This window comes from Anser cygnoides, chromosome 3 (genome assembly GCF_040182565.1).
Source record: "Anser cygnoides isolate HZ-2024a breed goose chromosome 3, Taihu_goose_T2T_genome, whole genome shotgun sequence".
NCBI classification, from domain to species: domain Eukaryota; kingdom Metazoa; phylum Chordata; class Aves; order Anseriformes; family Anatidae; genus Anser; species Anser cygnoides.
Window position 1 is genome coordinate 75,316,081 of NC_089875.1, and position 25,609 is coordinate 75,341,689.

Below are 25,609 nucleotides of genomic sequence, written 5' to 3' on the forward strand. Positions count from 1 at the left end.
ATGTGTTTTCTTGCTTTGCAGCTTTTTCTTCATTTTAAGACAGTTTTAAATATTTACATTTGAACATATATATTGAAATATGTATTGCTTAATCTCTTTTTTTCTAAGAGTATGAGAAGATAGCAGTTTTAGAACTTGCTTTTCTTTATTATGTAACAGTAGATGGAAAAATCCATTCGTAGTTTTGTAGTTTGTTTAAAAGGTCACAAGGGAAAATTGAAATAATATAGGCAGTGTTAGGCTTTTTTTGGGTTTTTCTACGCCAGTAGTATTTTATTTTTTTTCACGTTTCAAAAATGCTTGTCTCTTAAAGAACTGCTCAGCCCTTTAAAATAAAACAAAACCTACCCCCCCCCCCCAAAAAAAAAAAATTCTATGCTTTTTTTTTGTTTGCACAGTACCAGGACATGAACAAAATACTATGTTTTATTACTAAAAACTTTGCTTTGTAGTACTGTTATTCTTACAGTGGAAATATCTACTAAGGATTCAAACACATTTATGAACTATCGTTTGCTTGCTTGGATAGTTGACTACCTTTTGGCATTTGTGTATTTGTTGTATTAGCTTCAATACTGTGGGCAGAAAGTAAGGTGCTGTGGTTGATGGTTGGCATAGTTAATTTTTCTAATGGTTGGTGTTTTTTGTACTCTCAAATCATTGCATTGTTGAAATCTCTTCCTTAATATGTTTTACGCAGAGGGAAACAACTTAGTTCTTTTTGATTCTTTGCTGCTTCTATTTTCAAAAACTTCAGGGACAATAAATAATGCAGTAGCTCCTTGTTTAATATTGGATCTTAAGAAACTTGTTCTCTTGGCCATAAACAGAATATTCAAGGCTTATGAGAGTGATTAGAACTGATAGCAGCTCTGCAGTAGGGGGTGTATTTTTTTCTCCCTGTCAGTGCCTTTATTATACTACATGGTTGCATGGTCTTCTCTCAATTAGTTGATCAACAAGACTTAGTACAGTAGTTTGAATTTTGGTGAGTTAAGTGTTAGTGATGATAATTTATACTTTTAAATTATTTTCCAGGGAGATTGTTTGTTTGTTTGTTTATAGGCATGTAACTCTACCCTTTCAAAATATTTCTTAATTACTTCTAAATTTGTCTTAGGCAACTTGAGTAGTTGTTTAATGCCATTTTCTACATTCAAGAGGACAGACCTAATGTAAATTATCACAGATGCTTTCCTTGGAACATTATTACAACTGAGTAGGTAAAACCGTTTAGTATAGTGAAGGGGTTTTGTAAATGATAAATTGTATTGTCATTCAAGATGACATCTTCCAGCTAGAGATAGAATGCATAAAAAGTGTAGCTCTCCTCCTCTATTCACCCTCTCATTTATAGATACACTGGATAACCTTGAAGACAAAACCAGGGGAATCAAGTCTTTAAAAATCTCTGTACTTTAAAAAATATTACATTATCCTTCTATCTTTTAGAATAGAATTTATTTATTATGAGAAGAATTCATACCTTTGGTTACATCTAAGATACTTCTTATGGTTTTCCTTTCTCAGAACTATTGACAGTTTAATCTGTGCCTTTTTACTTGTCCTGTTTACGACAGTCTGTTTGTTCAAAAATGCATTCTAGTGTTCAGAATAACTCCTCTTAAATGATGGTACTTGAGATTGAGAAAAAATTTGTTTCTCAGACATTTCTCTTCCTTCCTTGCTCTTTTAATCCAGGTTGTCCAAGGATGCAGTCATTCTTTCTATTTTTTTCTTTATGCTTTAGATTTTTCAAGTATTATACTTCCTTAGACTTATTCAGAGGGTGTTGAACACAAAAGGCAGTGAAGTCTTTAGAAGGTAACAAGTTGTGGGGTTTTTTTGGTTTTTTTTTTTTTTTTTGGTGAGGAAATAAAAGCAAATGCTAATCAGAAGGTAATGGATGAGATTTGAATTCTTATGAAGCCTGTAACAAAACCCTAGTTACAGAATGACACATTTTAAGAGATTGTTTTTAAAGCTATTCTGTAGCAAATATTGGTTATAAATACCATTTCAATTATATTACCATGAATTTCTTTTTAAAATGCTTTTTCTCAAGGTCAACATACCACTGCATAATTTGAAATGCACCTGTGTAAAGTCATGAGTTAAAGAATTTTCTGTCGCTTAGAATTGCACAAAAATACACAGACCTGATTCTGATCTGTGATTTATTACCTGAAAAACCTATTTCCGAATGTCAGGTTAACTGACTTAGGCACACCTTTCTTGCTTTTGATTGCTAGCAGTGCAGTCTTTCCTTTTGACAGGAGGTAATCAAATTTCTTAGTCGTTTAAAGAGTTTTCTTTAAAAAGGTGTTTTCATAGTCAAGAAATATGACCACTGAAGATTGAATTTCTTTTCCCTCTGATGTACTGAGAGCCTTGTGGAGTTAATTGTAGTTCTGTTACTATTTCTTTGAGACAATGGTTGCAATGAAAAAGGCAACTTGTTTGGCCCACTTGCTCACAAATAGTTGTGAAGAAGTCACGAAGTTCAGTGTTGCGACCTCAGTGCTGAGTGTCAAAAATGCCAGGTTGTTGGCTGTTGGAAAATTGCAGGGGTGTCTGTGAAATTAGATTAATTGTGGTTCAAGACCAGTAGTTTATTCCCAAGGCAAGGAAATTTATCTTTTTACTGGGAGATAAATTCCATATTTCGTGATTCAAGAAAAATGTGGTAGTTTGTTTTGTTTTGTTTTTTTAAATAGTGCAGTTGTTTATTTGTATGAATATTTTTGATGGTTCAAAAGCAAAGAAGATGAATTCTGAAACCCCAAAATAAATATTGTTATTAACACTTTCTGCCTCTGGAAAGTTAGAAAGAATGTCTTGGTGGATGGGAGCTGCGAAAGTGTCTGTCATGTTAAGAATTAAAATAGTCAAAACCTAGAGGGAGAGGAGAGAGCTCCCATATCTGTAGGTTAGAGGTAAATTCTTAGAGAGAGGGTTGAAAATGGCAGGGTCTATTAAAAGAGTGTGTACATACATGTGAGCATGCACGTTCCCTTAACAGCCTTCTCTTCTTTTATACCTGTTGCAAAGTCTGTATTAGAATATTCTGTATAATGTCTTTTTCAGTAGGAAGGATGTGAGGACAAGATAACATACAACCTAAAAGTTGCATCAGACCTAGGTTTGGTGTGTTCTTATTGAAAAATTGGTAGTTTATTATCTAATATGCATCAGATCTTTTAATTACTGAATCTTTTTGTGGTGATGGTAGTAATATCTGTTAGTCTCTTTCGCTGATGTTATTGAAACCACAAATGGCTAACTTCTTGCCTGCTTATGTTTATATGCTGCGGCATGTTTCACAGCTTTTCAGTTGTCATATTTAGTGTCACATTTCAGCATTCATCTGTTACTCTACCTGTGGCTATCTTGATTTCTAGACAGAGTTAATGTCTAAGGGTAACAGGAGTAGTATTTTTTTTGTTGTTGTTTTAACTTGGGTTGTCTTACACCTCAGTCATCAAGATTAAAACTTGCTTCAGTGGTACTGAACAAATACTCCAGAGATTTCACAACATCAGGATCTGCTGTAGCCTTGAATAAGTCAGTAGGAGTATGATAAATTGAAAAAGGTAATTTCTTGAAAACAATCCAGTCTTACCCAAAAAGAACCATGTTGCTTTATTCGGTGAAGGCTGCACAAAGAAATTTCTCATAGCAATAACACGTCGTCAACACCATTCCCTGAATTAAATGAGATTTTTTTTTTCCTTCTCCTGAGCCTGAATGGTTATTAGTTGCGTAGTGTGTATAGTGATGGAATTTATTAGTATTCTTTATTTCATACTTTATCCAGTAGTGTGATTCATTAACACAGTGGAAAAAGCAATAATTAGTGTCTTCCGAGGGTGTACTCAAGTGATCTACTTTTCCAGATTATAGTGTTTTGAAAGCTTGAAATTGTAATTTAACCTTGTCCAGTTGTAAAGCCTTTTCATTTTTGATTTATACGGGATGAAAATACAGGCTGAAAAACCTCACTTCAGGGAGAAATGAGAGAACAGAAGAAAATATAATTGGCCTCTTCAAAAAAAATCATGGTGCATTTTCATAGTGCACCTCTTAATCGGTAACAATCTCCAAAACTGACAAAAATCCAGTTTCCAAGGCAGCTGGGCTCTAATTATCCTAATAACACTTCTAAATGCAATTAACAGATTATCTAGATAAAATTTTACAATGAAGCAGTACAGTTAATTATTTCTGTCCTCACAGGTTCAAGAATGAACTGAAGGCAGCTAAAAGGCAGTTCCCATCTGTCAGTGTATAATCTGTACTTTTTTTGTTGTATTTCCTGAAAAGGAGAAGACAAGTCTGAGATATTTTGGCACCCCTTAGCGATGGTCCCAGTCAATATACCCTCTACTACCTTTTGCTCTTGCTGAAACAGAGACCTTGCACAGAATTTGCAACCAAAACAGGGGAGGCAGCAATGCGTCCACAGGTTTTGTGTGTTCTTCTCAGTACTACCCTCCTGTTGGAAGTCCTGAGCCCTTCAGATCTTCTGGCTGATTGAAGCACGTGTTGAGGCTTCCCACTGCTCCATCTTAGGGACGGGATAGTCTGCCTGTGTAACGAGCTACGTTTATGCTCTTAACACAAAACTAACTTGTCCCGTTACGCTGAAGCCAGGAGGCCCAGGCCAGCTCTCCTCCACATGCCAGAGCTCTCTTCACTCCCAGGCATTGTGACTGTGGCCAAGTTGTCTACTGGGAATGGTTTTGGCAAACACCGTCCCCCATATTGTGACCACATATTGTCTGATAATTGGCACAGACCAAAAATGTGACAAGGGGTCATGCTAACAGTTAAACAGCACAGAAGTCGTGAAGCAGTGCCTCAAGCCTGTGTCCCAGCTCCCTCAGGTACTCATGTGTATATATATCCCGGTTGATTTGACACAGCAGCCTGTTTTGTGTTGATTTCTTCTACAGCTGGGGTTGTGAATTACCTGGCATTGAGTATAGACTTTTATCTAGGTGGCATGTTTCCAGATGAGCAATTCAAGAGCTGAGGAGATGGCAGCATTGGATGATAGAAGTGAGGAAAAAAAGCAATACAGTTGCAGTCTGCCTGAATGAAAGTTACATGCCTTTAAGGGGCAATTGTCACAAAACAGGGATGGTAAATGATGGTAATGACTGTAATATATCACTTCTACCAAAAAGCTTATAGAAACCTCTCTGTTTCCTTAAGAGATGATCTCCATCTTCTTTCTCTATACGCATGTCTGTTATATTTGTCTAAGCGCTAATTTGTCAGGTACAGAATTGTTTAGGCTGGATGGGACCTCTTGAGATTACCTTGCCCAATTTTGCCTGCTCTAATAGGGTCAGCTAGAACAGGTTTTCTAAGACAGTGTCCAACTGGGTTTTGAATATCTCAACAGATGAAGATTCCACAACATTTCTGGGCAACCTGTTCCAGTGTTTGATCACCCCATAGAAAGTGTTTTCTTGTATTCAGATTTAGTTTCCTGTATTTAATCTGTGCCCATTGCCTCTTGTCCTGTCAGTGTGTGCTACTGAGAAAAGTCGGTCTCCCTCTTCTTTAGTCTCTCCTATGAGGTATTTATACACATTGATAAGACACATCTCCTACCATCTCCAAGCCTTCTCTTGTCCAGACTGGAAAGTCAGAGCTGCTTCAGCCTCTTGTCATGTATGAGATGCTTAATCATATTTGTTGTCCTGTGCTGCGCTGCCTCCAATAAGTCCATATCCATCTTCTACTGGGGAGCCCAGAAGTGGAAACAGGTACTCAGGATGTGGCCTCACCAGTGCTGAGTAGAAAGGAGGCTTTACCTCCTGTGACTTGCTGGCAATGTTCTTCTTGATGCTGTTGGCCTTCTTTGATGCTAGGTGGCACACTGGTGGCTCACGCTCAGGTTGCTGTCCAGCAGGACTCCAAGGTACTTTTCTGCAGAGCTGCTTTCCAGCCAGCTGGACCTTGGTGTGTATTGGTGCACGGGGTTATTCTTTCCCTTGTTGAATCACGGGAGATTCCTTACAGCTCAATTCACCAACCTGTCCTGGTCCCTATGAATGACACCATAACCATCTGGTTTATTAGCCACTCCCTCCAGTTTTGTATCTTCCGCAAACCTTGAGCATGCTCTCCCAGCATTCAGATCATCAGTGAAGGTGTTAAAGAATATCAGCTCCAGTATTAACTGCTGGGAAACACCGCTAGTGACTTGTCTTCAACCAGACAGCAGCCAAAGCTGTCTCAGAGTTCCACATCCACAACTAATTCTTCCTTGTTTGTAAGTATTGGGTCAAGCAGAGCACCTTTCTTTCTTTGTCTTCATCACCTGTCTCAGATCATCAAGACACTCTAGAAATCTCTTAGATTGCTTGAACCCTGCTGTATTGTCCTTCCAGCAGTTATCACAATGGTTAAGGTTCCCCATAAGAAAAAGTAAAGATAAGGCTTCTCCCAGTTGTCTTCAGACCGCCTCTTCTTATTCTTCCTGATCAGGAAGGTCTGTAGTAGATACCCACTACAGTAGCCCCCATGTTGGTCTGGCTCCTGATATATCCCAAGCCCACCACAACTCCATGATCCTAGTGAGCTTCATAGCCCTGTAATGGCACACAGACTTACAACTCCTCGCGTTTGTTCCCCATGTTGTGTACATTAATGTAAAGGCATTTCAGAGAGGCACCCAACCAAGCCGATTCCCCAGTGCAGGTTTGAGGACCTCCCAATGAGGCTGTTCAGCAGGCACTTCCTTCTTCATGTGCTTACACTTGGAGTGATTCCACTTAAGTTCTGCTGTGTTGATTACTGCATCCCTTCTGTTCCTGTCACCCAGGCCCTTGACTTGCCTACCCAACCACAGCTTTTGTACTTTCCCGTGATTTCTAGTTTAAAGCTCTCCTTATTAGGTTGGCCAGCCAGTTGCAAGGATACTTTTTGCCCTGCTTAGTCAGGTGGATAACAGAATAGTAGCACAGAGTGAGATAATGCAGAATAGCTGCTATATCCTTAGTTTCTCTAATGGATCTTTGTGTATGGATATTTTCTATTCCTTAACTTATTTTTTTTATGGAAATAAGAGGTACTTAATCCCACTTTGCATTTTGAACCATTGGCTCCTACATTCAATCTACTTGTGATGAATAGGTCCAAACGGTGCAACCTTCGCAATAATGCATGGGAGGTCAAGTAGCCAGGGAGAAGCAAGAACCTGTTGCCTGAGGGGCTGCAATATAAACTAGATCTTGTTATACCTTGATGATTCACTCAGATGAGTAACATTATGGATGCCTGAGGTATGGAGAAAGCTTCAGAAGACATTTTTGCCTTAGTAGATTGAGACACTTTAAGTTCAGGTTTTATCCCCTATGGATTACCTGAGACACAAAAATCAATGAAGTTTGTCCTTCAGTTGTGACATTAATAACAGTGCTCTTCTATGTGAATTCTCTGATGAATAGTAAGATGGCATCTTGCTTATGCTGAATCTTAATACAAATTGAGTTAAAATGTCAACAAATGACTTCCTACAAGTCTGTACACCAAGTTTCAGAATATGTGACTTAGATTAAAAATTTCTTTCACTACCACAAAATAATGAGAGGAAAAGAATGAAAAGATATTGGAAAATTGCAGTGGCTCCTGTCCCTGATGAGGGGATGATTGATCTCATGACTGAAATACTGCATGGCCTTGATGGACTTCTGTATAGATTTGTTTTCTACAGAACTTGCATACTTTCCTGGAGGATGCCACTTGCAATTTTAATATAAGTCCTCAGCTAGAAAGTAGGTACAGAAGGGCTTCCAGTCTATTTGTTTATTTGAATTATTGTCATCTTCATCAGGGCTATGTCATCACTGGTTTTATTGTGACCTGAGATGGTACAGTTCCAGAACTGATCCATGGACTGGAAGGAGCAATAAGAAACAGCTGTGTTTCTAGGGGAGCTCCTTAAGTTATTTTCTGACTGTTCCTAGAGATGACAACTAAGTCAGAAATCAATTCATAGTGTTTTACAACTGTATTCTCAGAGTCGAAATGCAGTTTAACTGTTATAACTGGAGAAATGTACCAGGATACTGTTGTGAAGGAAGATTAGACAATGTGATATATTATTTAAAGGACATATACGGTGAACAAATATAAGGTAGTGGTTGGTTTTAAATTTGTATGTCCTTTTTCTTGAACTGGCTAATAAATGGGCCTAAGTTGTTTTAAGTCTCTTTTGATTTCAGGTGTTCATTAAGCTAGTTGCATTATTATTATTAATGCCAGTTGCATTAGCTGGTTGCATTATTCACTGCAGTGAGATCCCATTTGGCTAGGATGGGTAATGAACTTTGTTACGTTATGCTGCACTGAAAAAATGCAGTCACTGCTGAATTCTGCGTAAGAGGTTAATGTGAGAGTCAATTTCAAAGCCTAGATGTCTTAGAGGAGGGGATGGACAAAGTTGACTTGTGTAGGCCATTTGTTGAGGCTCCTTCATTCCTGCCCTCTCCCTGTAGCTATTAGGCAGAAAGAGGCCCTATGAAATCCAAGTTCTCAGGATAATTACGGGTAGCCTCTAGATGGACCTAGACTTCTGTGCTGAATGCAAAGGGTACCCATGTGTACCAGTGAGGCTGTTATCTCCCATGCACATCAAATTAAAGGGAGGGAAAGAAATGGGCGAGACCACAAAACTAAAGACCACTCTCAGAAATTAAAAGGCAAAAATTCCTCCTGTGGTATTTGAAAAAAGTACACAGCAGAAGTGAGGGAGAAAGTGAGGCAATTAAGATGCAGCTGTTCACAAAGATCGCAGAGAACTAGTTGCAGGACTATTTAAATGAGCATTAGTTATTTCAGAAATTGTACAGACAGGCAAAGAGGGAACGAGGGATATTGAAAAATGAAAGAAAATGTCAGGATATTACAGGTATTAACTCTGTCGCAGCCAAAATCAAGACAGCCCCAGATCTACCGGATGACACATCTGATATAGGTGCCTCCTACGTGTTGTAAGGAGAAAGTGCTTTGACAGTGTAACTCCAATTTAGTGACCTTAAAGAAGAGATGAAATAGCATCAAATTAGAAATAGGAGGGGCTTTGGTTGCTTCAATCAAAATACCTTTACATCCTGTAGAAGCTTGCTGTGGAAAGACATGTGCCAGTAGTCTGACTTTGCAACTGGAAGCTGAGCAAATGAACGCTTTTCTTTTTTAACGCCATGGCCATGCTAAGGTAAAATCAATTAAAATAGGTATTGGATTGTGGAAGGTGATTGACTGAAGAAAGCTTCTGTCATGTATGCCAGAGATAGTACTCTGGTTTTGTAACGAGGAAAGAACAGCTGATAATTTAAAAGAAAGGATCTAAAACATGGATTATACCTTAAAATTGAAGGGTCATGACTAGGTTTCTGGTATTATAAATGGTTTTATAGGAATTCTATGCTTGGGTTATCTTTTTTTCTTCTCCTTCCTTGTTCTGTTAGAGGCCTTTGACATCCCTGTCCCCTACAGTGTTTGGACATGTACTTTAAGATCTGACAGAGACAAAATTCTCTTAACTTACACGAATGTCCTTCATCCTGTTTAATTTCCTTGAGATGCATCATAATTTAAATACTGTTTTGAGCTGCAGGTCAAAATACTAAGTACATGTGAGTATACGTAAGGACTAAAGCTACCCTTCCATTGTAGAAGCTCACGTGCTGATTGTAGTGGTCATGTCTCTCCACAGCAGCATAATGGCTGTGGCAGCAAGGCGGAAAGATACATGGGGGCAGATCTTACTACCCGTGTCTAGACAGGGCAAAACAAATGTGGGGCTTCCCTTAACTACAGAGGGATGAGGTTAACAAACTAATACCATTTATTGTTGTCCCAGGTATTTTGTAGTTATAATACATGTTGATAGCCCTTCTCGTACAGCATAGCAATGTTGTGATGTCTAGTATGATGTTCTTCTATTTAGTGCAAGATGTTTGTGTTGCCGTGAAGTGGTTCATAGCTTGGATCCCTGTGATATTGTGCTGTGAAGCTTAAAGTTTAAAGCAATTGCTGTTTCTTATTCTCATTTTAAAAGGGCCTTCAAAAAAAGTGTGTGTGTGGGGGGGGGGGTCATGCAGTATGACAGTACTACTTGGAGGTTGGTAGGTGGCAGACTTCGTACACGTGTATGAAACTTGGTTATCTCTGTCATGTTTAGCTAGTGTCTTCCACTATTAATCTTTTTCTGTTGGTTTTAGCTGTGCTAGTCTTAATTCAGTGCACAGATACAGGAGTTACATTCTTTGAATATTTCAAGTCTGATATCAACTAATTTCACGTAGTTCTGAATTTATATTTTAAAGTTTAGAAAGCTACATTGCAGCAGTAAATAAACTATTATGAAGGGATGTTAAAATTACTGTTGGATAGTTAAGGTGTTTCATTCTTGGTATTTGTGTTTCTGACTTAGCATATGTTAGAAATGTGCGATTAAAAAACACGTGAGCTATCTATTTAGAAAGCTCAGAATAAAGTTTTTAGTCTGAAAGACAAAAAGAAAAAATAATAAATGATTGTCCTTTGAACAATACAGTATCCAGTTGAATTATTTGGCTTACGTTTGCAGGAGAGATTGAAGAAGTGGGTAAAAAAAATACATCTTGGGAAAAGAAAAAAGAAATAGAAATGCAAAATGATGAAACAGTTGTTTTTCATTTCCACATATGAAACAACTTCCCAGAGAACTCAAGATGATTGTGAATTCAAGGATGAGTCAGCTACTGTGGGAATTACTGTGCAACACAATATAACCCATAGCAGGCTTACAGGAGTTCAGATATTTCTTTCCCCAGCAGGTGGAAGGAATGTGTAGTATTCCCTTTTTACCTTTGTTTACATATAGCATGTTTTTATAACAAGAAAAGGATTTCATTTTTAACTGCAGATTGAATTAATTTGTTTCTGGCTGTTTTGAAAAGATGAGTACAACAGGAAAAGCATATCCAATTGAAAAGTAAAGCTGTAAAACCTTTTTTGCTTCCTTAAATTACGAACTCTTTTCCTGTTTATGGTTAATTACATGCTCATCCTGTTTTTCATTGGATATCTAGACAATACAAATAAGTGAATCATCAGCTTTTCCATATTAGAGGCTGAAATGAAAGATCAAGATCGTCCCGCGAGAATCAGCAGGAATGGAACAATTGAATAAAAAGGTCACCCCTTTTTTGTTAACAATCTATTAGTAGTAGGAACAATGGCTTACTTTCCAAAGCAGCAGAACAGTATTCTAGCTGTTCCTTTGTCTCTTATTCCTGACAGTGATTTTGTTTTATTCTTTTTCAGCTCCTTTAAGCTTTTATTTACTCCACTCATCTCTTTTCCTAAGGGAATCCAGTGGGCAGTGACAATTTTAGTACTTTGTTGTCTCAAGGTACCTGACATAGCTCATTTATCTTTAGCTGTCTTTAGTTACAATAATTTCCATTTTTTTTCCTATGGAGTGTGATGCTTTCACTTGCAAGAGTGGGCATCATCTTAGGTAATCTTGCTAGTGAAGAAGAATTACAAATATGGAACATACAGTATATTTCCATGTTTTGTCCTGTTTTGAATAGATGTGTCCTTTACTACCGCTCTTCCTTATTATGAAATGAACCTCTTCCTTATTATGAAATAAGTTTTTAATGGTTTATAGAGGTTCAAAATGGCTGGTGTGACCATGTAGTTTAAGCATCTCACTAACTTCTGTGTTAGTTTTGGTTTAGAAGTTAGAATATACCTTCTCAGTGTGCAGTCCTGGTTTTAAAAATGAGCTCTGTACAGGTGTTCTTGCCAGATAAGTGTTTTGCTTTGAGCTAAATTTCTCTTGCCTATCCTTTGTACCTTGAAGGAGCTGACTTTGTTAGTAGTATAATCATGTAAAATTGAATCAATCTGTTTTTCTTTTAATGGGTATGGCATTGTTTGTATTTGTGCTGTTTCTTCAGGCTAGAAGAATTCTCTGTTAAATGCATTCCAAAATACAGCATGGTGGAGATAAACAGTCATATTATGTAAAAACCAAATATACTTGCAGTGAGTTACCAAATTTAAGAACAGGACTTTTGATTTGTGAACTTTGTCCTGTCTCTTTGCTAGTCTTAAATAGTTCTCAAATACCATTAACACAGATGCATGTTATATCTTTCCTGTTAAATATATATATGTGTGTGTATATATATATATATATATATATATATCTTTAAGTCTGGAGAGGGGGATCTTGCTCAAACTACTGAGCAATGAATTCTTTTGGATCATGCTTTTTCTGTAGAACACAGTCTTTTTTTTTAATCTCAGGTAAATTATCCATCATGGTTTGCCAGGACTAATGCTTATGTAGCAGGATAGCTACCTCCTTGGGAATACCAAGTGGGATTCACTTGGCATATGGTAATACAAGCTGGTCTGTACAACATCCAAAGCTAGTTTGTGAATTAGTTGTAGATAAGAATTAAACAACATATGTCTTAAGTGTTTCTTTGATCACTGTGTGGGGGGACTAGTGATGGAAATTGGACTAATACAGTGCTGGAATTACTTTTTTTTCAGGGAACTTATCGGAAGATCTATCTAAAATTGAAGTGAGTGTGGTCTGAGTTTGCAGGTGGATTACAGAAGAGGTTTTGGAAAAGAAATTGACAAAACAGCAATCCACTTACCAGAACAGATAGATAAGGCTACAGGAACTCACCCATGAGTTCTAGAAGAACTCGAGGTAAAATAGCCCAACTATTGAGGTACCGTGCAGGGTAGCAAATGAAAGGTAGGAAAGGGATGCAAAATCTGTAAAAGACTTTCAGGAAGTCTGATGTCTGTACAAGATAAACTGGTAGAAAGTATAGGAATAGAGTTATAGGCACCTGAATAAGTAAGAGTCTGCCTGGGTTTTGTAAAGGAAAACCTTGTCTTATAAACCAGTTGGTGTTCTTTGAAGGGAACAGCAGGCTTTTGAATGTAGGTGATGTGAATTTGTACAGTTACGTTGGATTTCCAAAAGGCTTACAATCATGTACCTCAACAAAAACTTATTCCTCACAGGATGGGCATAGTATGGAGAACACATACTGTTGTCTTCGCTGTGACTGCAGATGTTTTTTGAGAAGAGATTCTGTATTCACTCCATACTTTGTCTTCAGCTTAGCCTCTTAACTTAGATGCTATATGCATTTTAATCAAGTCAAAATCTGAAAACTGTATTTTAAGTATATTTTAAGTACTATGGGGAAAATGTTACTTGTGGAAATCACCTGCTGTATGTTTCAGTACAGCATTCTAGATGTCAGCCAGTCCAACTAAACCACGTTGATGTAGAGGGAACTTCTGGCTTAACTGTCTCACAAGTCATCTCTTTATGAAACATGGTTTGCCCAATACTTGCCACTTCATTATTGCTGTAGTAATCTTGAGTTAATGCATTTCATTAACCTCCAGCACAGTATGAGTTGTGGCTTCTCTTTGTAGGTACTCCGTTTAATTTACAAGTGAGGAGATAATGATATCATTAAAGACTCTGTGCAAGCATGACATTGTATTAGTTTTGCTGCTGTGAGGGTAGTTGTCTTGCGTATCCATTGATTCTTTATTTCAGTGGATGTGGACCTGTGGAAGTCAACTTGCTCTCTTGGTTAAGAAATGATCTTGACTCTGAGTAGAGATCACATCTAACAAACAAGAAAGGGCTACTTCTAAATGTTTAAGAAACACAATATATTTCATTTGCTTATTTCTGCATTTGAAAATTTAAGTGTCATCTAGCCCTTTCCCCTTTTTTGCATGGGAGTACTTATGATACTTTGTCAACAGCCATGGGTTAATTGAATTTGCAGTGCAATCTTCTATAATAATCCTTGTCGATGTGTTTTCCCTAGAAGATAACCTATAAAACAGTCCTTCTGTTTCCTTCTACTAACATTAAAGGAAGCATCTTTCCTGCTTCTCAGGTTAGGTAAAATGTTCTTCACGCTTCCCTTCCCTCCTTCACAATCCCTCGTACTGTATACAGGCTGAGTCATCTTGCTCTTCAAATATTCAGTTTGTTTGCTAGGGTTTTTAACTGGGCCATTGTGATCTATTTGTGCCACGAACGCTCCTTTTTAGAATAGAAAATCACCGTGTAAGTAACTTCTGACAAATGCAGTGCTACTTTTTAATGAGAGTTTTGATTTAGGCTGCATAGACAAGAGGTTTGGGGGAATATTGTTTTCCCTCTTCCCCTTCTACCACGTGTACGTCACAAATCCCACCAAGTTAACCCTGTTTGTGGCTTAGTTTTTACCACAGAACTCTTAATGTTAGGAATGTCCAGGCTTATTAACCAGAGTTTCATGCTTACAGCCAATTTAACCAAATGCACCTTAAAAAAAAAGATGTATATTATTTAATTCTAATGTGTTTTGCAAATTTTTCATTCTTCAAGACTAGATACTTGTGCTCTTAATTCACAATACTATGAGAAGTCAGACACCAGTGGAAGACAGCTGGGCTATTATTTAAGCTTGTGGAGGAACTTTCTAGCCGTACTCAACCTGAAGGAGGTATGCCTCTTTGGGTGCTTATGGGATTGGGTTTAGAAAGATCAGGGAAAATTAAAGTGTCAGAAGTCTTGCTGGTTTTCCACTGCTGTTTGTCAGCCACTGAACAGACTAATGAAGTTTTATTTTGTTTTATGAGATTTCAGTAGCAGAGGTGCGGCAGTTGCGCCTTTTATCAGGAAGGCTAGCACTGTGGGTTCATGTCCCAAAGGTTATCCCTCATTCAAGACTCCACATTTCTTTACTTGTCTTGCCAAACTGTACATAGATTTCTCAAGCACAGACTTCTGTAACACTTTTTAAAATGATTTAATGGTGAATATTTATTTTAAAAACCACAATTGCCCAGTAGCTGAGAACTGTAATGCACAATTTTTAATAGCTGTTTTATCAAACTTGTCTTCTACAATGCTGGCAACATTCTGGAGTTTGTATATTGAACCAGTCAAACAAAAAAACTTTTCTCATTCGTCACCTTGCTTAATTGTTGTTCTCAGTATGCCTACATCATATTAGCCAAACAGCTGAATACGTAGCAATCAAGCACTTAGATATTAGCAAACCTTGTTGTACACCTTACAAAAAAAGTAACATTTTTTTTTCTCCTGACATATCTCTTATTGTTTCTGTGTCTGGTAATAATTTTTTTCCCTTCTAGAAAATGTTTTTTGATTAAGTTGTCAGCCTTGATTATTTATTCTTTTGAATGTATGGCTTGGTGAAGGTAGAAGGGGATTTAGCACAAATCTGTAGGCGTGCAAAGAGAAGCAAATGAAAGCTCTTTAATCATCCTTGGCTAAAAACTTAAACCAATGTGACATGGCCAATTGGTCTTTTCGAAGTTCTTAATACTGACCTTTTTCTTTATTTTGTATTGTGGCAGTTAGGAAGCCTAATAAAGAAACGGGATCCTCTGGTTATAGCACCATAGAGCTGATTTACGAGTTACTGCCTCAGAGCTCTGGATGGATCTTTCTTTTTCCTGGGGGGAGCTAAAGCATGAGAACAGGGTGAGAAAGGAAGGACGTGGTGGTGAGAGGTCTTATGCTTGGGTAATGGGAACTGGAGATTTGGGGCTGCTTGGAGTCTGGTTGTTTGTCTGGTGGGAACAGAGAGAGGTAGGAGGAGGACATGGGAACAGGAAGAGAAGCTAGTCTAAAATATTTGAAAACTACTGGCTTGGAAGAGGCAGGAAAAATTGAGCAAAAGCTGAAGTTCAGAGTTTGCTAGTTGCTTAGTTGTCAGATGAAATTGCCTTGTACTAGGCTGGTAGGGACAGGTTGCAAGAAGGAATTTTAAGAGCAGGGTTATCAGCTATAAGAATTTTTATTTTGTTCTTTTGTTTGGAAGGACGTTCTATTTTTCCTAGGCACACTGAAGAAAGTGTATATGTGCTTTGAGGACAGGTAGAAAAACAAAGGTGATGTTTCTCAACTTCGTGTTGAAAATCCATTTATCTGACCTTTTGTATTTTAGCTCAGCCTTGCAGTTTATAAGGTCGTCTTTAAAATAAACAAATAAAAAGGAATGAACAGTGCTATCTATATACAGTAACATCAAAAGGATGACTCAGTATGTGATTGCTGTGTAGCCTGAAAATGTGGATCAAAACCTTTGTAAGGAAAATGAACAAGAGAAAAGACAGGAGACAGTAGTCATCAGCCAGAAAGCTGAGCATGGTGGTGGGGAGCATATTCGTTTTTGAAAGTCTTCTCTGTGATTCAAGTAACTTAAGAAAAAACATATATTCTAAAATCAATATTGAAACTAGGCCACTACATCCTCGTTCCCTAGCAAACAGAGAGTAAAGAAACAATTGAGTCTTGGAAAATATGTGGAAGCCTCATGTTGTGTTAAGGGTACGTGGCTGAGGGAGGCCCTCCTGTTGAGTCACAAGGTTCAGAAAGGATCTCCCTGCTTTTCAAACCCCTTCTCAGAGGGGAGCCTAGGTGCGGCTGGATCCAGACTTGCTCAATGGTTTATGTCTAAAGGGTTATGTATACAGCCTCTTATTAGAGTCAGTATCTGCCTTTTTCAGAGCCTTGCCAAGGGCTTTCACTGAGACAGTTTGGCAAAGCTGAAAAGATGGGTAGCTTATTAAGGCAACAGATTCAGAATTGTCATTGATTCTCTTACTGCAAGGATTGAGCTTGAGTTAATAGCTCAGTGCTTTAGTCATCAGTATTTTCCCAGGTAACATCAGACAGAGTTGGAGACAAGCTTCTTGCCAAAGAGGTGTCCTGCTTGGGAAGGAGAGAGGTCCAGGCCCATCGACCTGTCCAATAGTTGGAGTTCTCATCCACAGAACAGGTTTCTGAATACCAGATCTACACTTTTGGCAAGGTGGGGCTGAGACGCTAATTGTGTGCTGACTGGCTCTCAGCAAGGCTTGCTGTGTGGTTTGGTCAAGAAGAAAAAAGGAGGAAGGGGTGAGGCCAACATTTGGTCCAGAGACAGGTCGCTTTCTCAGCTTTACTCAAACAACATCGGGCTGTGAAGCTTCAGCCTGACTGGGCATAACATTTATAAGTAGTACTCACAGTGAGGTTATTTTTTAGACTATGTATTTGTGCATTAGAGAAGGCGAGGTGTGAGAGAGGTCACATTTGGTTCTGTTTTTCTGTTCTGTTCTGCTGCATGAAGGCATAAGCTATAACTCTCAAAACAAAGCATATATATTCTCTCCTGTCCTTTGAGTAATCATCCAAATGGAAGTAAAATAGAAGCCTTGAAACTGATGGAGAAATCTCTGCTCATAAAAGTTTTCTTTCTTCTGGGCTAGTATTTGATATATCTTGACACGTCTGAACTTTTTAACTCAGAGGAATAATGCGTTGTATTTTGATGATGAGTGAGTAGCCATCATCCACTGCATGAGTGATACCGAGAGCCCTCTCAGTACAAACACAACAAAGTTGCATTGCTTTCAGGAACCCTTAATACCTCCTCTCCCTCAGATGTTCCTAAGTGAAGTCTGGTCCCAAGAGGTTGAGATGTTAACTTCAAAAATAGTCTAAGAGTCTGAGTTTCTTGGACTCTCTCTTACCTTTGGAGACCGGAATGACACAATTAAAGGCTTGTGGCAGTGAAGAAGAAAGAGGAAAAAAAAAAAAAAACACCAACCCTGAGTTCTTTTCTGTAGCTGCCTAGCTCTGAGTGAGAGCTTAAAAGCAAGCCAGGTATTGCATGATTCAAAATACAGTTACATTTTCATGTCCAAGTGAAGGGCTGCATGCTGTCATTCATTTTCCAGGATGCGTTGTGGTCATACCACCATGGAGCAGTCATTTCCAGTTTGAACCACAGTATGTACCATGAGATTATCTATCATGGGTGGAACAAAACGTATTAATACTGTGAAAAATGCTGGAGTAAATGACCGGTTTTCAAAATCTCTTCTCCTAGAGGGTACTTGAAATTTAGAAGCCTCTGAATATATGTATTTTCAGGGTCTGAAAAGTGTCTTAAAAGCCTGATGGATCTGATTTGCTGGTATTCTGCAATGAAAACGTGCTTCTGCGTGAAAACTCAGATACTTCTTATATAGTGACTGCATCCTAAACCTTGCTGGCTTTGTGCAGTTAAGTTGTTGGCTGGTATAAGTGGCTATGGTGAAAATTAAAAGATAAACTTCATCTGCTAGTCAACATGATTACTTTTCCAAGCAACATATTCACTAGCACCATTTTTTTTGTTTTGTTTTGGTTTTTGTTCCTATGTTAGACACCAGAAAAAGATGATGGCTATATAAATTATCATCCTAAACATCATGTGTTTTTTGTCTTCACAGATATCTTCTCTGGCTTGAAATTTTATAGTAGGGATAAATCTTTTCATACTATTTTTAAAGTAAATTCAGCTTTCTTTGGCACCCACAGTAACAAGCTCAGAAATTGAGGTAACAAGGACATTTTTTACATTGAAAACATTAGAAACAATATGGTGTTTGTCTTAAAAGCTTGTGTGGTACATTACTGAATTAGTTAATCATCAGATGTTCTCCACTAGATGCATTTTTTCTCTGTACTTGGTAAATAGGAATAGCTAGCTACACACAAGCATGATCTGCCATCCTCTTATGTCTTATAGTTGATTGGTTGTGTTTGTTTAATTATTCTGTTTGCTTTTTGTAAGAAAGCTACTGGTAGAGCGAAGCCTGAGGTCTCAGAACCACAGTGTAGAGCTAGGGAGCTGGCTTATCATTTCAGAGTGTTTCTGAAGAAGTCTCCAGCAGATGGAAAGTACAAATCAAGTGAAGATGCACAGCTGATCCCAGCTGCTGACATAAGAAGTAGGAAGCAAGAGATTAACATCAGTGTGATGGCTTGGGTTTTGCAGATGAAGTAAAACCATTTCAGTTGAGGTACTCTAGCTGATAGAAATACGCTATTCAGTAAGCTTCTTGGGTATGTTTGCCCTTTTGGAATAGAGCCTCTGAGACAGGCCGGAGGGATAGGCACAAAATACATCTGTGTATAGCCACGATCTGATCTGCTCTGCTCTTGTTGCACATAGGAAGGTGCTGTTGTCTGTATTTGAAAGCTGTGTACAGTAGCTATCCAAAAGCAAAACCAGATTGTTTTAACTTGGTCTAAAAGATTACAGCAACCTAACACTGGATTTGCTGTTACATCCTAAATATCCAGCTGCGATCAGCATGTGATACAGTATGCTCTATGATATAATGAGAAATGTAGGAAGAAAACGTTCAATAAGTACTCATGGTAAATTAGGGCCATGTTACATGCAGTAGTTCAACATTACATATTGCAGTGTCCAGATTTTGAAATTCAAAGTGTTAAGGCCATGAATTTAATGTTCTCTTGTGTCCTCCTAGGATGTGGTACTATATAGATGTGTATGTTGATTAATCTGTCAGTAGCAAAGTATTGAATTAAAACAGCGTGTTTCTCCCTCTTGTGCCTCCAAGTCTGGTAGTACTGAATACATTGATCATTCAAGTTTAGGAAGTAGATGTGTTATAATTTTTATGTAAAGCATACTTATAAACCGCGTGCTCTAAAGTTACAGTACAGCATGTAGATGCTCATGGTGGATCTTACTATGTGTATGTGTGTGTACTTTCAGTCTGGCAATGACATATATATGTATTTAAGGCTTTTCTGTGAACAGTTTAGATTTAGAGGCATTTTTGCTTTGTTTTGAATTTTTCTTCTGTTTAAAAGTCTTCCTGTTGAAATGATCAAACAAATTTTGATCTTTAGGATGAAAAGTGAAATGCATTCCAAACAACTGGTGAATGTTATCAAAATTATTTCAGTTTAAAAATTCAGACCTCTAGCTATGTTGGAGGCTCTGTTTTAAAGGCTGAAGGTAACTGTCTGCGTTTGTTTGGTGGTTGTTGTTTTTGTTGTTTTCAGATCTTTTTAACTTTACAGTTATCGTTCAGAGACAAGCATATTACATGCTTATCCTCCAGTGTCTCCCTGAAAAATCAATTAAGAATGAAATATAAGAGTTGAAAAATCATGATCTTTCCTTGAGTAGAAGTTTGCCTACATAATGCATATGCCATAATGAAATTTGGCATAACTCTTTCAGATAAAATGCCTATCCCTTCATTCTGAACCAAAGCTCATGGTTCACCTGGTTCCCTGATCATTCATTCTCAGCACTTCCCTGTTTCCAGAAAAACTGTCCATCTTACAAAAAATATAACTGACATTATGTGGGATGGAGTATAATTTAATGGAAATTAGCATTTATATCTTTACCTGATAACTTTGACTGCTAGCGTACATGAAAAGAGCTGAATGAGAGGGATTTTTATAACATCAGATGAAGAATTACCATTATCTGATCAGTAAACCCTGTCTCTACAGCCAGCACAGTCAAGAGGTTATTTGCTGCAAATGGATTGTTTGGCCTTTCCATGAACCAGGAAATACAGAAGGAATTATTGAGAACATTTGCTAACTGATGAACAGTGACTCTCAAGCTCTCTGTCTTTCTCAAAGAGGGTTGACAGCAGGCTCTCTGTGATCATTCTTGCTATTATAATCACAGTTTGTTCAAATTAGTTTTTCCTTCCACTGTAGTTTTCATCAGTCAGCCACAAAACTGCTTCATCATACAGAGAGCCCTTAGCAGACCACTGAATGTTTTGCTGTGTTCGGAAGCCTGCTGAGGATTGAATCTGTGCTGCCTACTGATATCATTTCCCTTTTGTGTTCATTGATCTGAAAATTTTGCTTAAAAATCCTGCCTGTACACTCTAGGTTGTTATTGTTCTAAATATTGCTGAAGAGGGCTCAGCTATGTAGGATTATGACTTTCTGAAATGTGGCACATCTTTTACTGACCATCAACTAAAGATCATAAATCCTGTGTCCCCCCCTGCTTCCTATTGTGATGCAGTTACTTATGATGGATAGCAGTCTGGTAAAGTAGGTATGCAAAAGCATCTATAGCTCTTCAGCGATGTGTTTTACTGGAAGGACTGGCAGAGAAAAGGATTAGGTTATAGCAACAGTATACAGAGAACTATCGAGAGCTTCAGCCTTATGCTTTTTCCATACGTAATAAATCTGTCTCCGCTGCATGCTCATGTAGATTAAGGTCTCGAGTCTTCAATGGCTTTTTGGTGTTAAGGATAAGGGAGCCTGGACTACAAATGCCACTTCTCAACAGCTCTCCTCAAAGGCTTGTTCTCAGAAGGTTGCTAATTAAAACTGCAAATCTTTATCAAAACCTTGGTTTTTAGTTACAGGTTTTGATAAAAGTTGCTTTTGGAGGGCTTTTTAAACTCATAGATGTGCTATTCTTTCTCTTGCTTAAAGGCTGTTTGTTCTGGTTTGAATCTGAAACTAGGGTCTTTCATCTGCCTCTAGACCAGGGTGCCTTGTCTTAGAGAAACTATGTAGTTCATCTCCCTGTTTCCTTAGCTTTATGCCCTTCAGTAAGGCATATGCTTTTTTGGCTACAGCTGCATGTTCGTTGATACCGTCTCTGACTTTCTCAGGTCCCTTGGGAATGGATACATGTGACTTCGTGCTGCAACAAGTGACTTGGGAGGCTTTGTTTCCCATCTCTTCTGGTGTAGTCATCTTTGTTCTTCTTCCAGCAATAGTTATAGTGTGGGTCCTCCATGATCAATCACGCTTTCCTATATCTGCACGGCATGCAAAACTGCTTTTCTGGTTACCTCTGATCACTGGAACATCCCCTTCTTCTGATGGTGCTTAGGATAACAGCTGTCAGCCCTGCTTGTTCAGCTCCTGTAGGAGCGTGCTCTGTTATAAACTGTGGATAGCGAATATGCTGTAAGGAAGTGTGTGCTGCTTAAGGTCTGCAGTACAAATTTGGCCATGCCTTTGAGTGTTTGACCAGTTACTGCAGAATCATCCTGAATTCAAGCCAGGTAAAAGCTGCATGCAGATGCTTTCCATAGTCACACCTGTAAACAGTCACACGTGTAAACAAAAGACACACAAAAAAACAGAAGAGTTGTGCTTAATTTGCTTGCACTGAGTTTAAATCAGAAATGCATGTCTCCCTGTCCAGGCAGACCTGTAGATTTATTCCTGACAATAACAAAAAATCTTTGCCAAGGTATGCTTCACACTTCAAGGTATGTTCATTCAAACAAACTCGCCTCCTGGTGTAGCATCCTGTCTTCAATAACAATGTACTTTGTCTGTTCCCCTGGGTGCTTTGGGTACTGGAAAGAGCAGTTTGAGACAGAGCCAGACTAAGCAGTTGCTGCCCTGGAAGAGAGATGTCCCATCTATCTCCACATGCACGGGCATTACCTACCGCTGTCCCCTCCATTCAAGTCAATCAGCATCTTCTGTCTCACCCTATGAGCGGGTGATTGCATTTGCTAATCTGTCAGGGGAAAAAAACCATCTCCTGTAGAACAGAAAAATTAATTTTCTTCTAGGGTAACTAATTTAATGAGCTTTACTATTCACTCAGGCAAATGCCAAACCAAGCGTGAAAGTGGAGACATGCTGATGGAGGAGGAGGGCAAAATGGGAAGGGGCAGTGTTCTGCAGTCAAGCTTATCTTATGGCTCATTGGTAATGAAAAATGTTTGTGATCTTCTGCCTCTTTGCTGCTGCCTTTGTGCATACTGGCTGCCTTGTAAATACTAGTGCTCCTCTGCTCTAACAGTGAGCTGGTTCAGGCAAGGAAAGAGAAAAACTTTATTTTGTAGCACAGGTGTTTTTGGTCATTTAATTACTTGAGCCAGCTTGCTACTAGGGCAGATGAGTGAAACAGGTGTAGGCTAAAAACAGCAGTAGGGTGAAGGACAGCTCCTCTCAGGTACTGAAGAGATGCTAGATAAACTCAGCTGCGTGGTCGGGCTGCTCACCATGGTGCGGTGCCATGCTGCAGACTGTGCGGCTACAGCTGCCCCCTCCCTTGTGCTGGCATTGGTGAGATCTGGGCATCAGCAGTCAGGAGGAGCTCAGCCACCTTATAAATGTTCCCCCACCCCAAGTCATTTTTCAGTCATGTTAGTGCTCAGTAAACTGCCTGTGCTGGTCAGCAAGCTGTTATTCCTAGCTCAAAGGAGAGCAAGACAGAGCAATCCAAGGCAATCCTAGGATGTGCATTTCAGTTGTAAGCCACATCTGGATCAGCTGCAGCCAGCCATAAAGATACACTTCTATGGCTGACATATCTCAGTGCAAAGGGCTTATTCCTCTCACTGAGAAAGTACAAGAAGTAATAATCTGTACAGTAGCCAATGTACTGGATGTAACTTTCCCTTTCCGCTTCTTGTAGTTGCCTCGTTACTGGCTCTTAACTCAGAGCAGACATTGATGTAATTAACCACTTCAGTGAGACAATGGTTTAGAGGTAATTCATCTGCAGTATTTGTCTTCTAAGGACTATATAACATCCACTTTAACAAGATGAATGCTCTTGATTTTTGTAATAACATTTTAGTGTCTCCCTGTAGAATATCAGCCCTCTCGCTGTGTGCTGACTGTTCATTTGGGAGTGGATGAATGAGTTGCAAGGCAGCGATGTAAATCGCTAATGTAACAGTGTTGTCCTTTTTCTCTATGGAATATAATTTTTGTTGTGACTGTGCAGACTACAGCTACTGTGTGTATTTACCATAAAAAATGATTTTTTTCAACAGTCTTGGGATTCCTTTTTATGAAGTTTTGTTCTTCCTTAGTAGAATGGTTCCATTCTGTCAGATACTAAAATACAAATGTACCAATATTTTAAGAGTGTTACTCTGCCATTAACTTTTTATTTACAAAAACACTTGTGCATTGATTTGAGATCTTTGAACAGTTTTGCAGGTGTACATCAGACTTGGATGTAGTCTGGATTTTCTGTTTCATGGGCATCAAAGCACACATTTTCTGTGGAACTTGAGGGACTTAGTAGTATTTTTCTTTAGCATGAAATCTCTTGAGAAGAATGAAGCTTTGGACCTCAGTGAAAAATCTAAATTTCACATGAAATTGGTCCACTCAGACAGAATGCTACGTTGACAGGATTATCTGAAAAGTTTGTATTGCAGTAGTATTAAAAAGTAGAATCTAATTGGCTAATTCCTTAGTTTACATGAAGAGGCAGGGAAGTTTTCCTTAAACTGAAACAGCAATTAAGAGACCTGAACTTTGTGAATGTACTAGACCTTATTGCATTTAATGGGTTTAAAATGCCATCTCACTCCTTCCTCAATTATTCCTTAGAGCAGTTATAGCTCAGCTATGATCTAATTCTATTTTCTTGCTCAGCTTTTAATATTATAAAATAAGTCGTGTTCTTTTATGGAAGCACACATTATATTGTGGACTTGCAACAGCAGGCTTATGCACAGTTTGTTTCGACTTAAAAGCAAGGACCCAACCTTTAGCTTTAGGGATGAGGCAGGGAGTGGGCAACTGTCTTCAGATATTAAGGCTTCCGTTTCTATCATCAGTAAGGGTGATTTTTTTTTTTTGGCATAGCTAATACACAGTTTTTATGATAGTACATTTGGCTGATAGCTTGAGTTGTAGCTGTAACAAGTATATTACATACCTGATCTAGCCTTGCTTCTTTTTCTTTCTGCTACCCTCTAAACCTATTTCAAAACAATGAAATGTGAATAAATAGTGTAGTCTTTCACTCCTAACTCTAGGTTTAGTCAATACTAAGACTGTGACAGAGAGCAAATAAGTTGAAGCAATTCATATTTGAGAGGTGTGCAAGTCTATTAATGGGTGTGATATTCTAGAAGGTTGATAGGGAAAAATGCAATATCATTCTTGACAAACCTGCAAGTTAACATTTTAGCTAACTGTGTGTAGTCGTTCTTGGTGGTGGTAACAGCTTCTGTAGAATAACATTCCAGAAATGTCATCTCTGAATCGACAGGGAAGGGCTTTATATTTAAATTTATTATACTCAACTCAATTATCATCATTTCTATTCTGTGGGAAATTCTGTGCTTTCAGGGAAGATGGAAAACTTTATGCTTCAAGAAAAAATAACTTTTTTTTTTCAAACAAAACAAAGAACTTCTTTTATGGTTAAGTACTATTAAAAAAAAAAAAGCTATTTATTAGAATCAAGCTTGAAAGCTTATTGCAGAGTTCTTTGGCTCAGCCGTAACTCTCAATTCCAAGAAATCCATGTAAGTGGGGGCTGGTGAGGTCTGTTGCCAAGACCCTCATGCACTCAGCATTGTTGGCTCCAGGGCAGACAGTGTGGTAGAAGTGTCTGCACAGTGAATATCTGAGCTTTCCAGCAGCCCCTTAAGAAAGCCGATGAAAAGTCGGGCATGGTTCTGTCAGTATTGTGCATGAGTTTAACTAGAAATTCCTCAAAACCAATATGTTAACATGTCCATGATCTGGCATTTTTCCTCTGCAGCCTATTAAACTGACCAGTTCTTCATAAGGTCCTAATATTTAGTATATATTCAGCCCTTCCCAGAGCTGTACCCCTTCTGGTCAGTGCTCTTGCTGGAGAAAGAGCCTACAGCAATTGTTGGGAAGACTTTGCTCTCAGGTGTTAAAAAATAAAATAAATATCTTTGTTTCTGGAGGTGAAGAATTTGCTCTGTGTGTTTG

General features: G+C 38.4%; 1 protein-coding gene and 1 long non-coding RNA gene across 2 annotated transcripts in view; both read left to right on the top strand.

Annotated features, from left to right (window-relative positions):
* PREP (prolyl endopeptidase) overlaps nt 1–25,609 on the top strand; it is a 103,945-nt gene that overhangs the window by 23,596 nt on the left and 54,740 nt on the right. The window lies entirely within an intron of this gene.
* On the top strand, nt 9–25,592 carry LOC136790468 (uncharacterized). Its single transcript, XR_010830433.1, has 3 exons — nt 9–11,198; nt 12,577–12,742; nt 14,444–25,592. It is a non-coding gene; the product is annotated as an uncharacterized lncRNA (long non-coding RNA).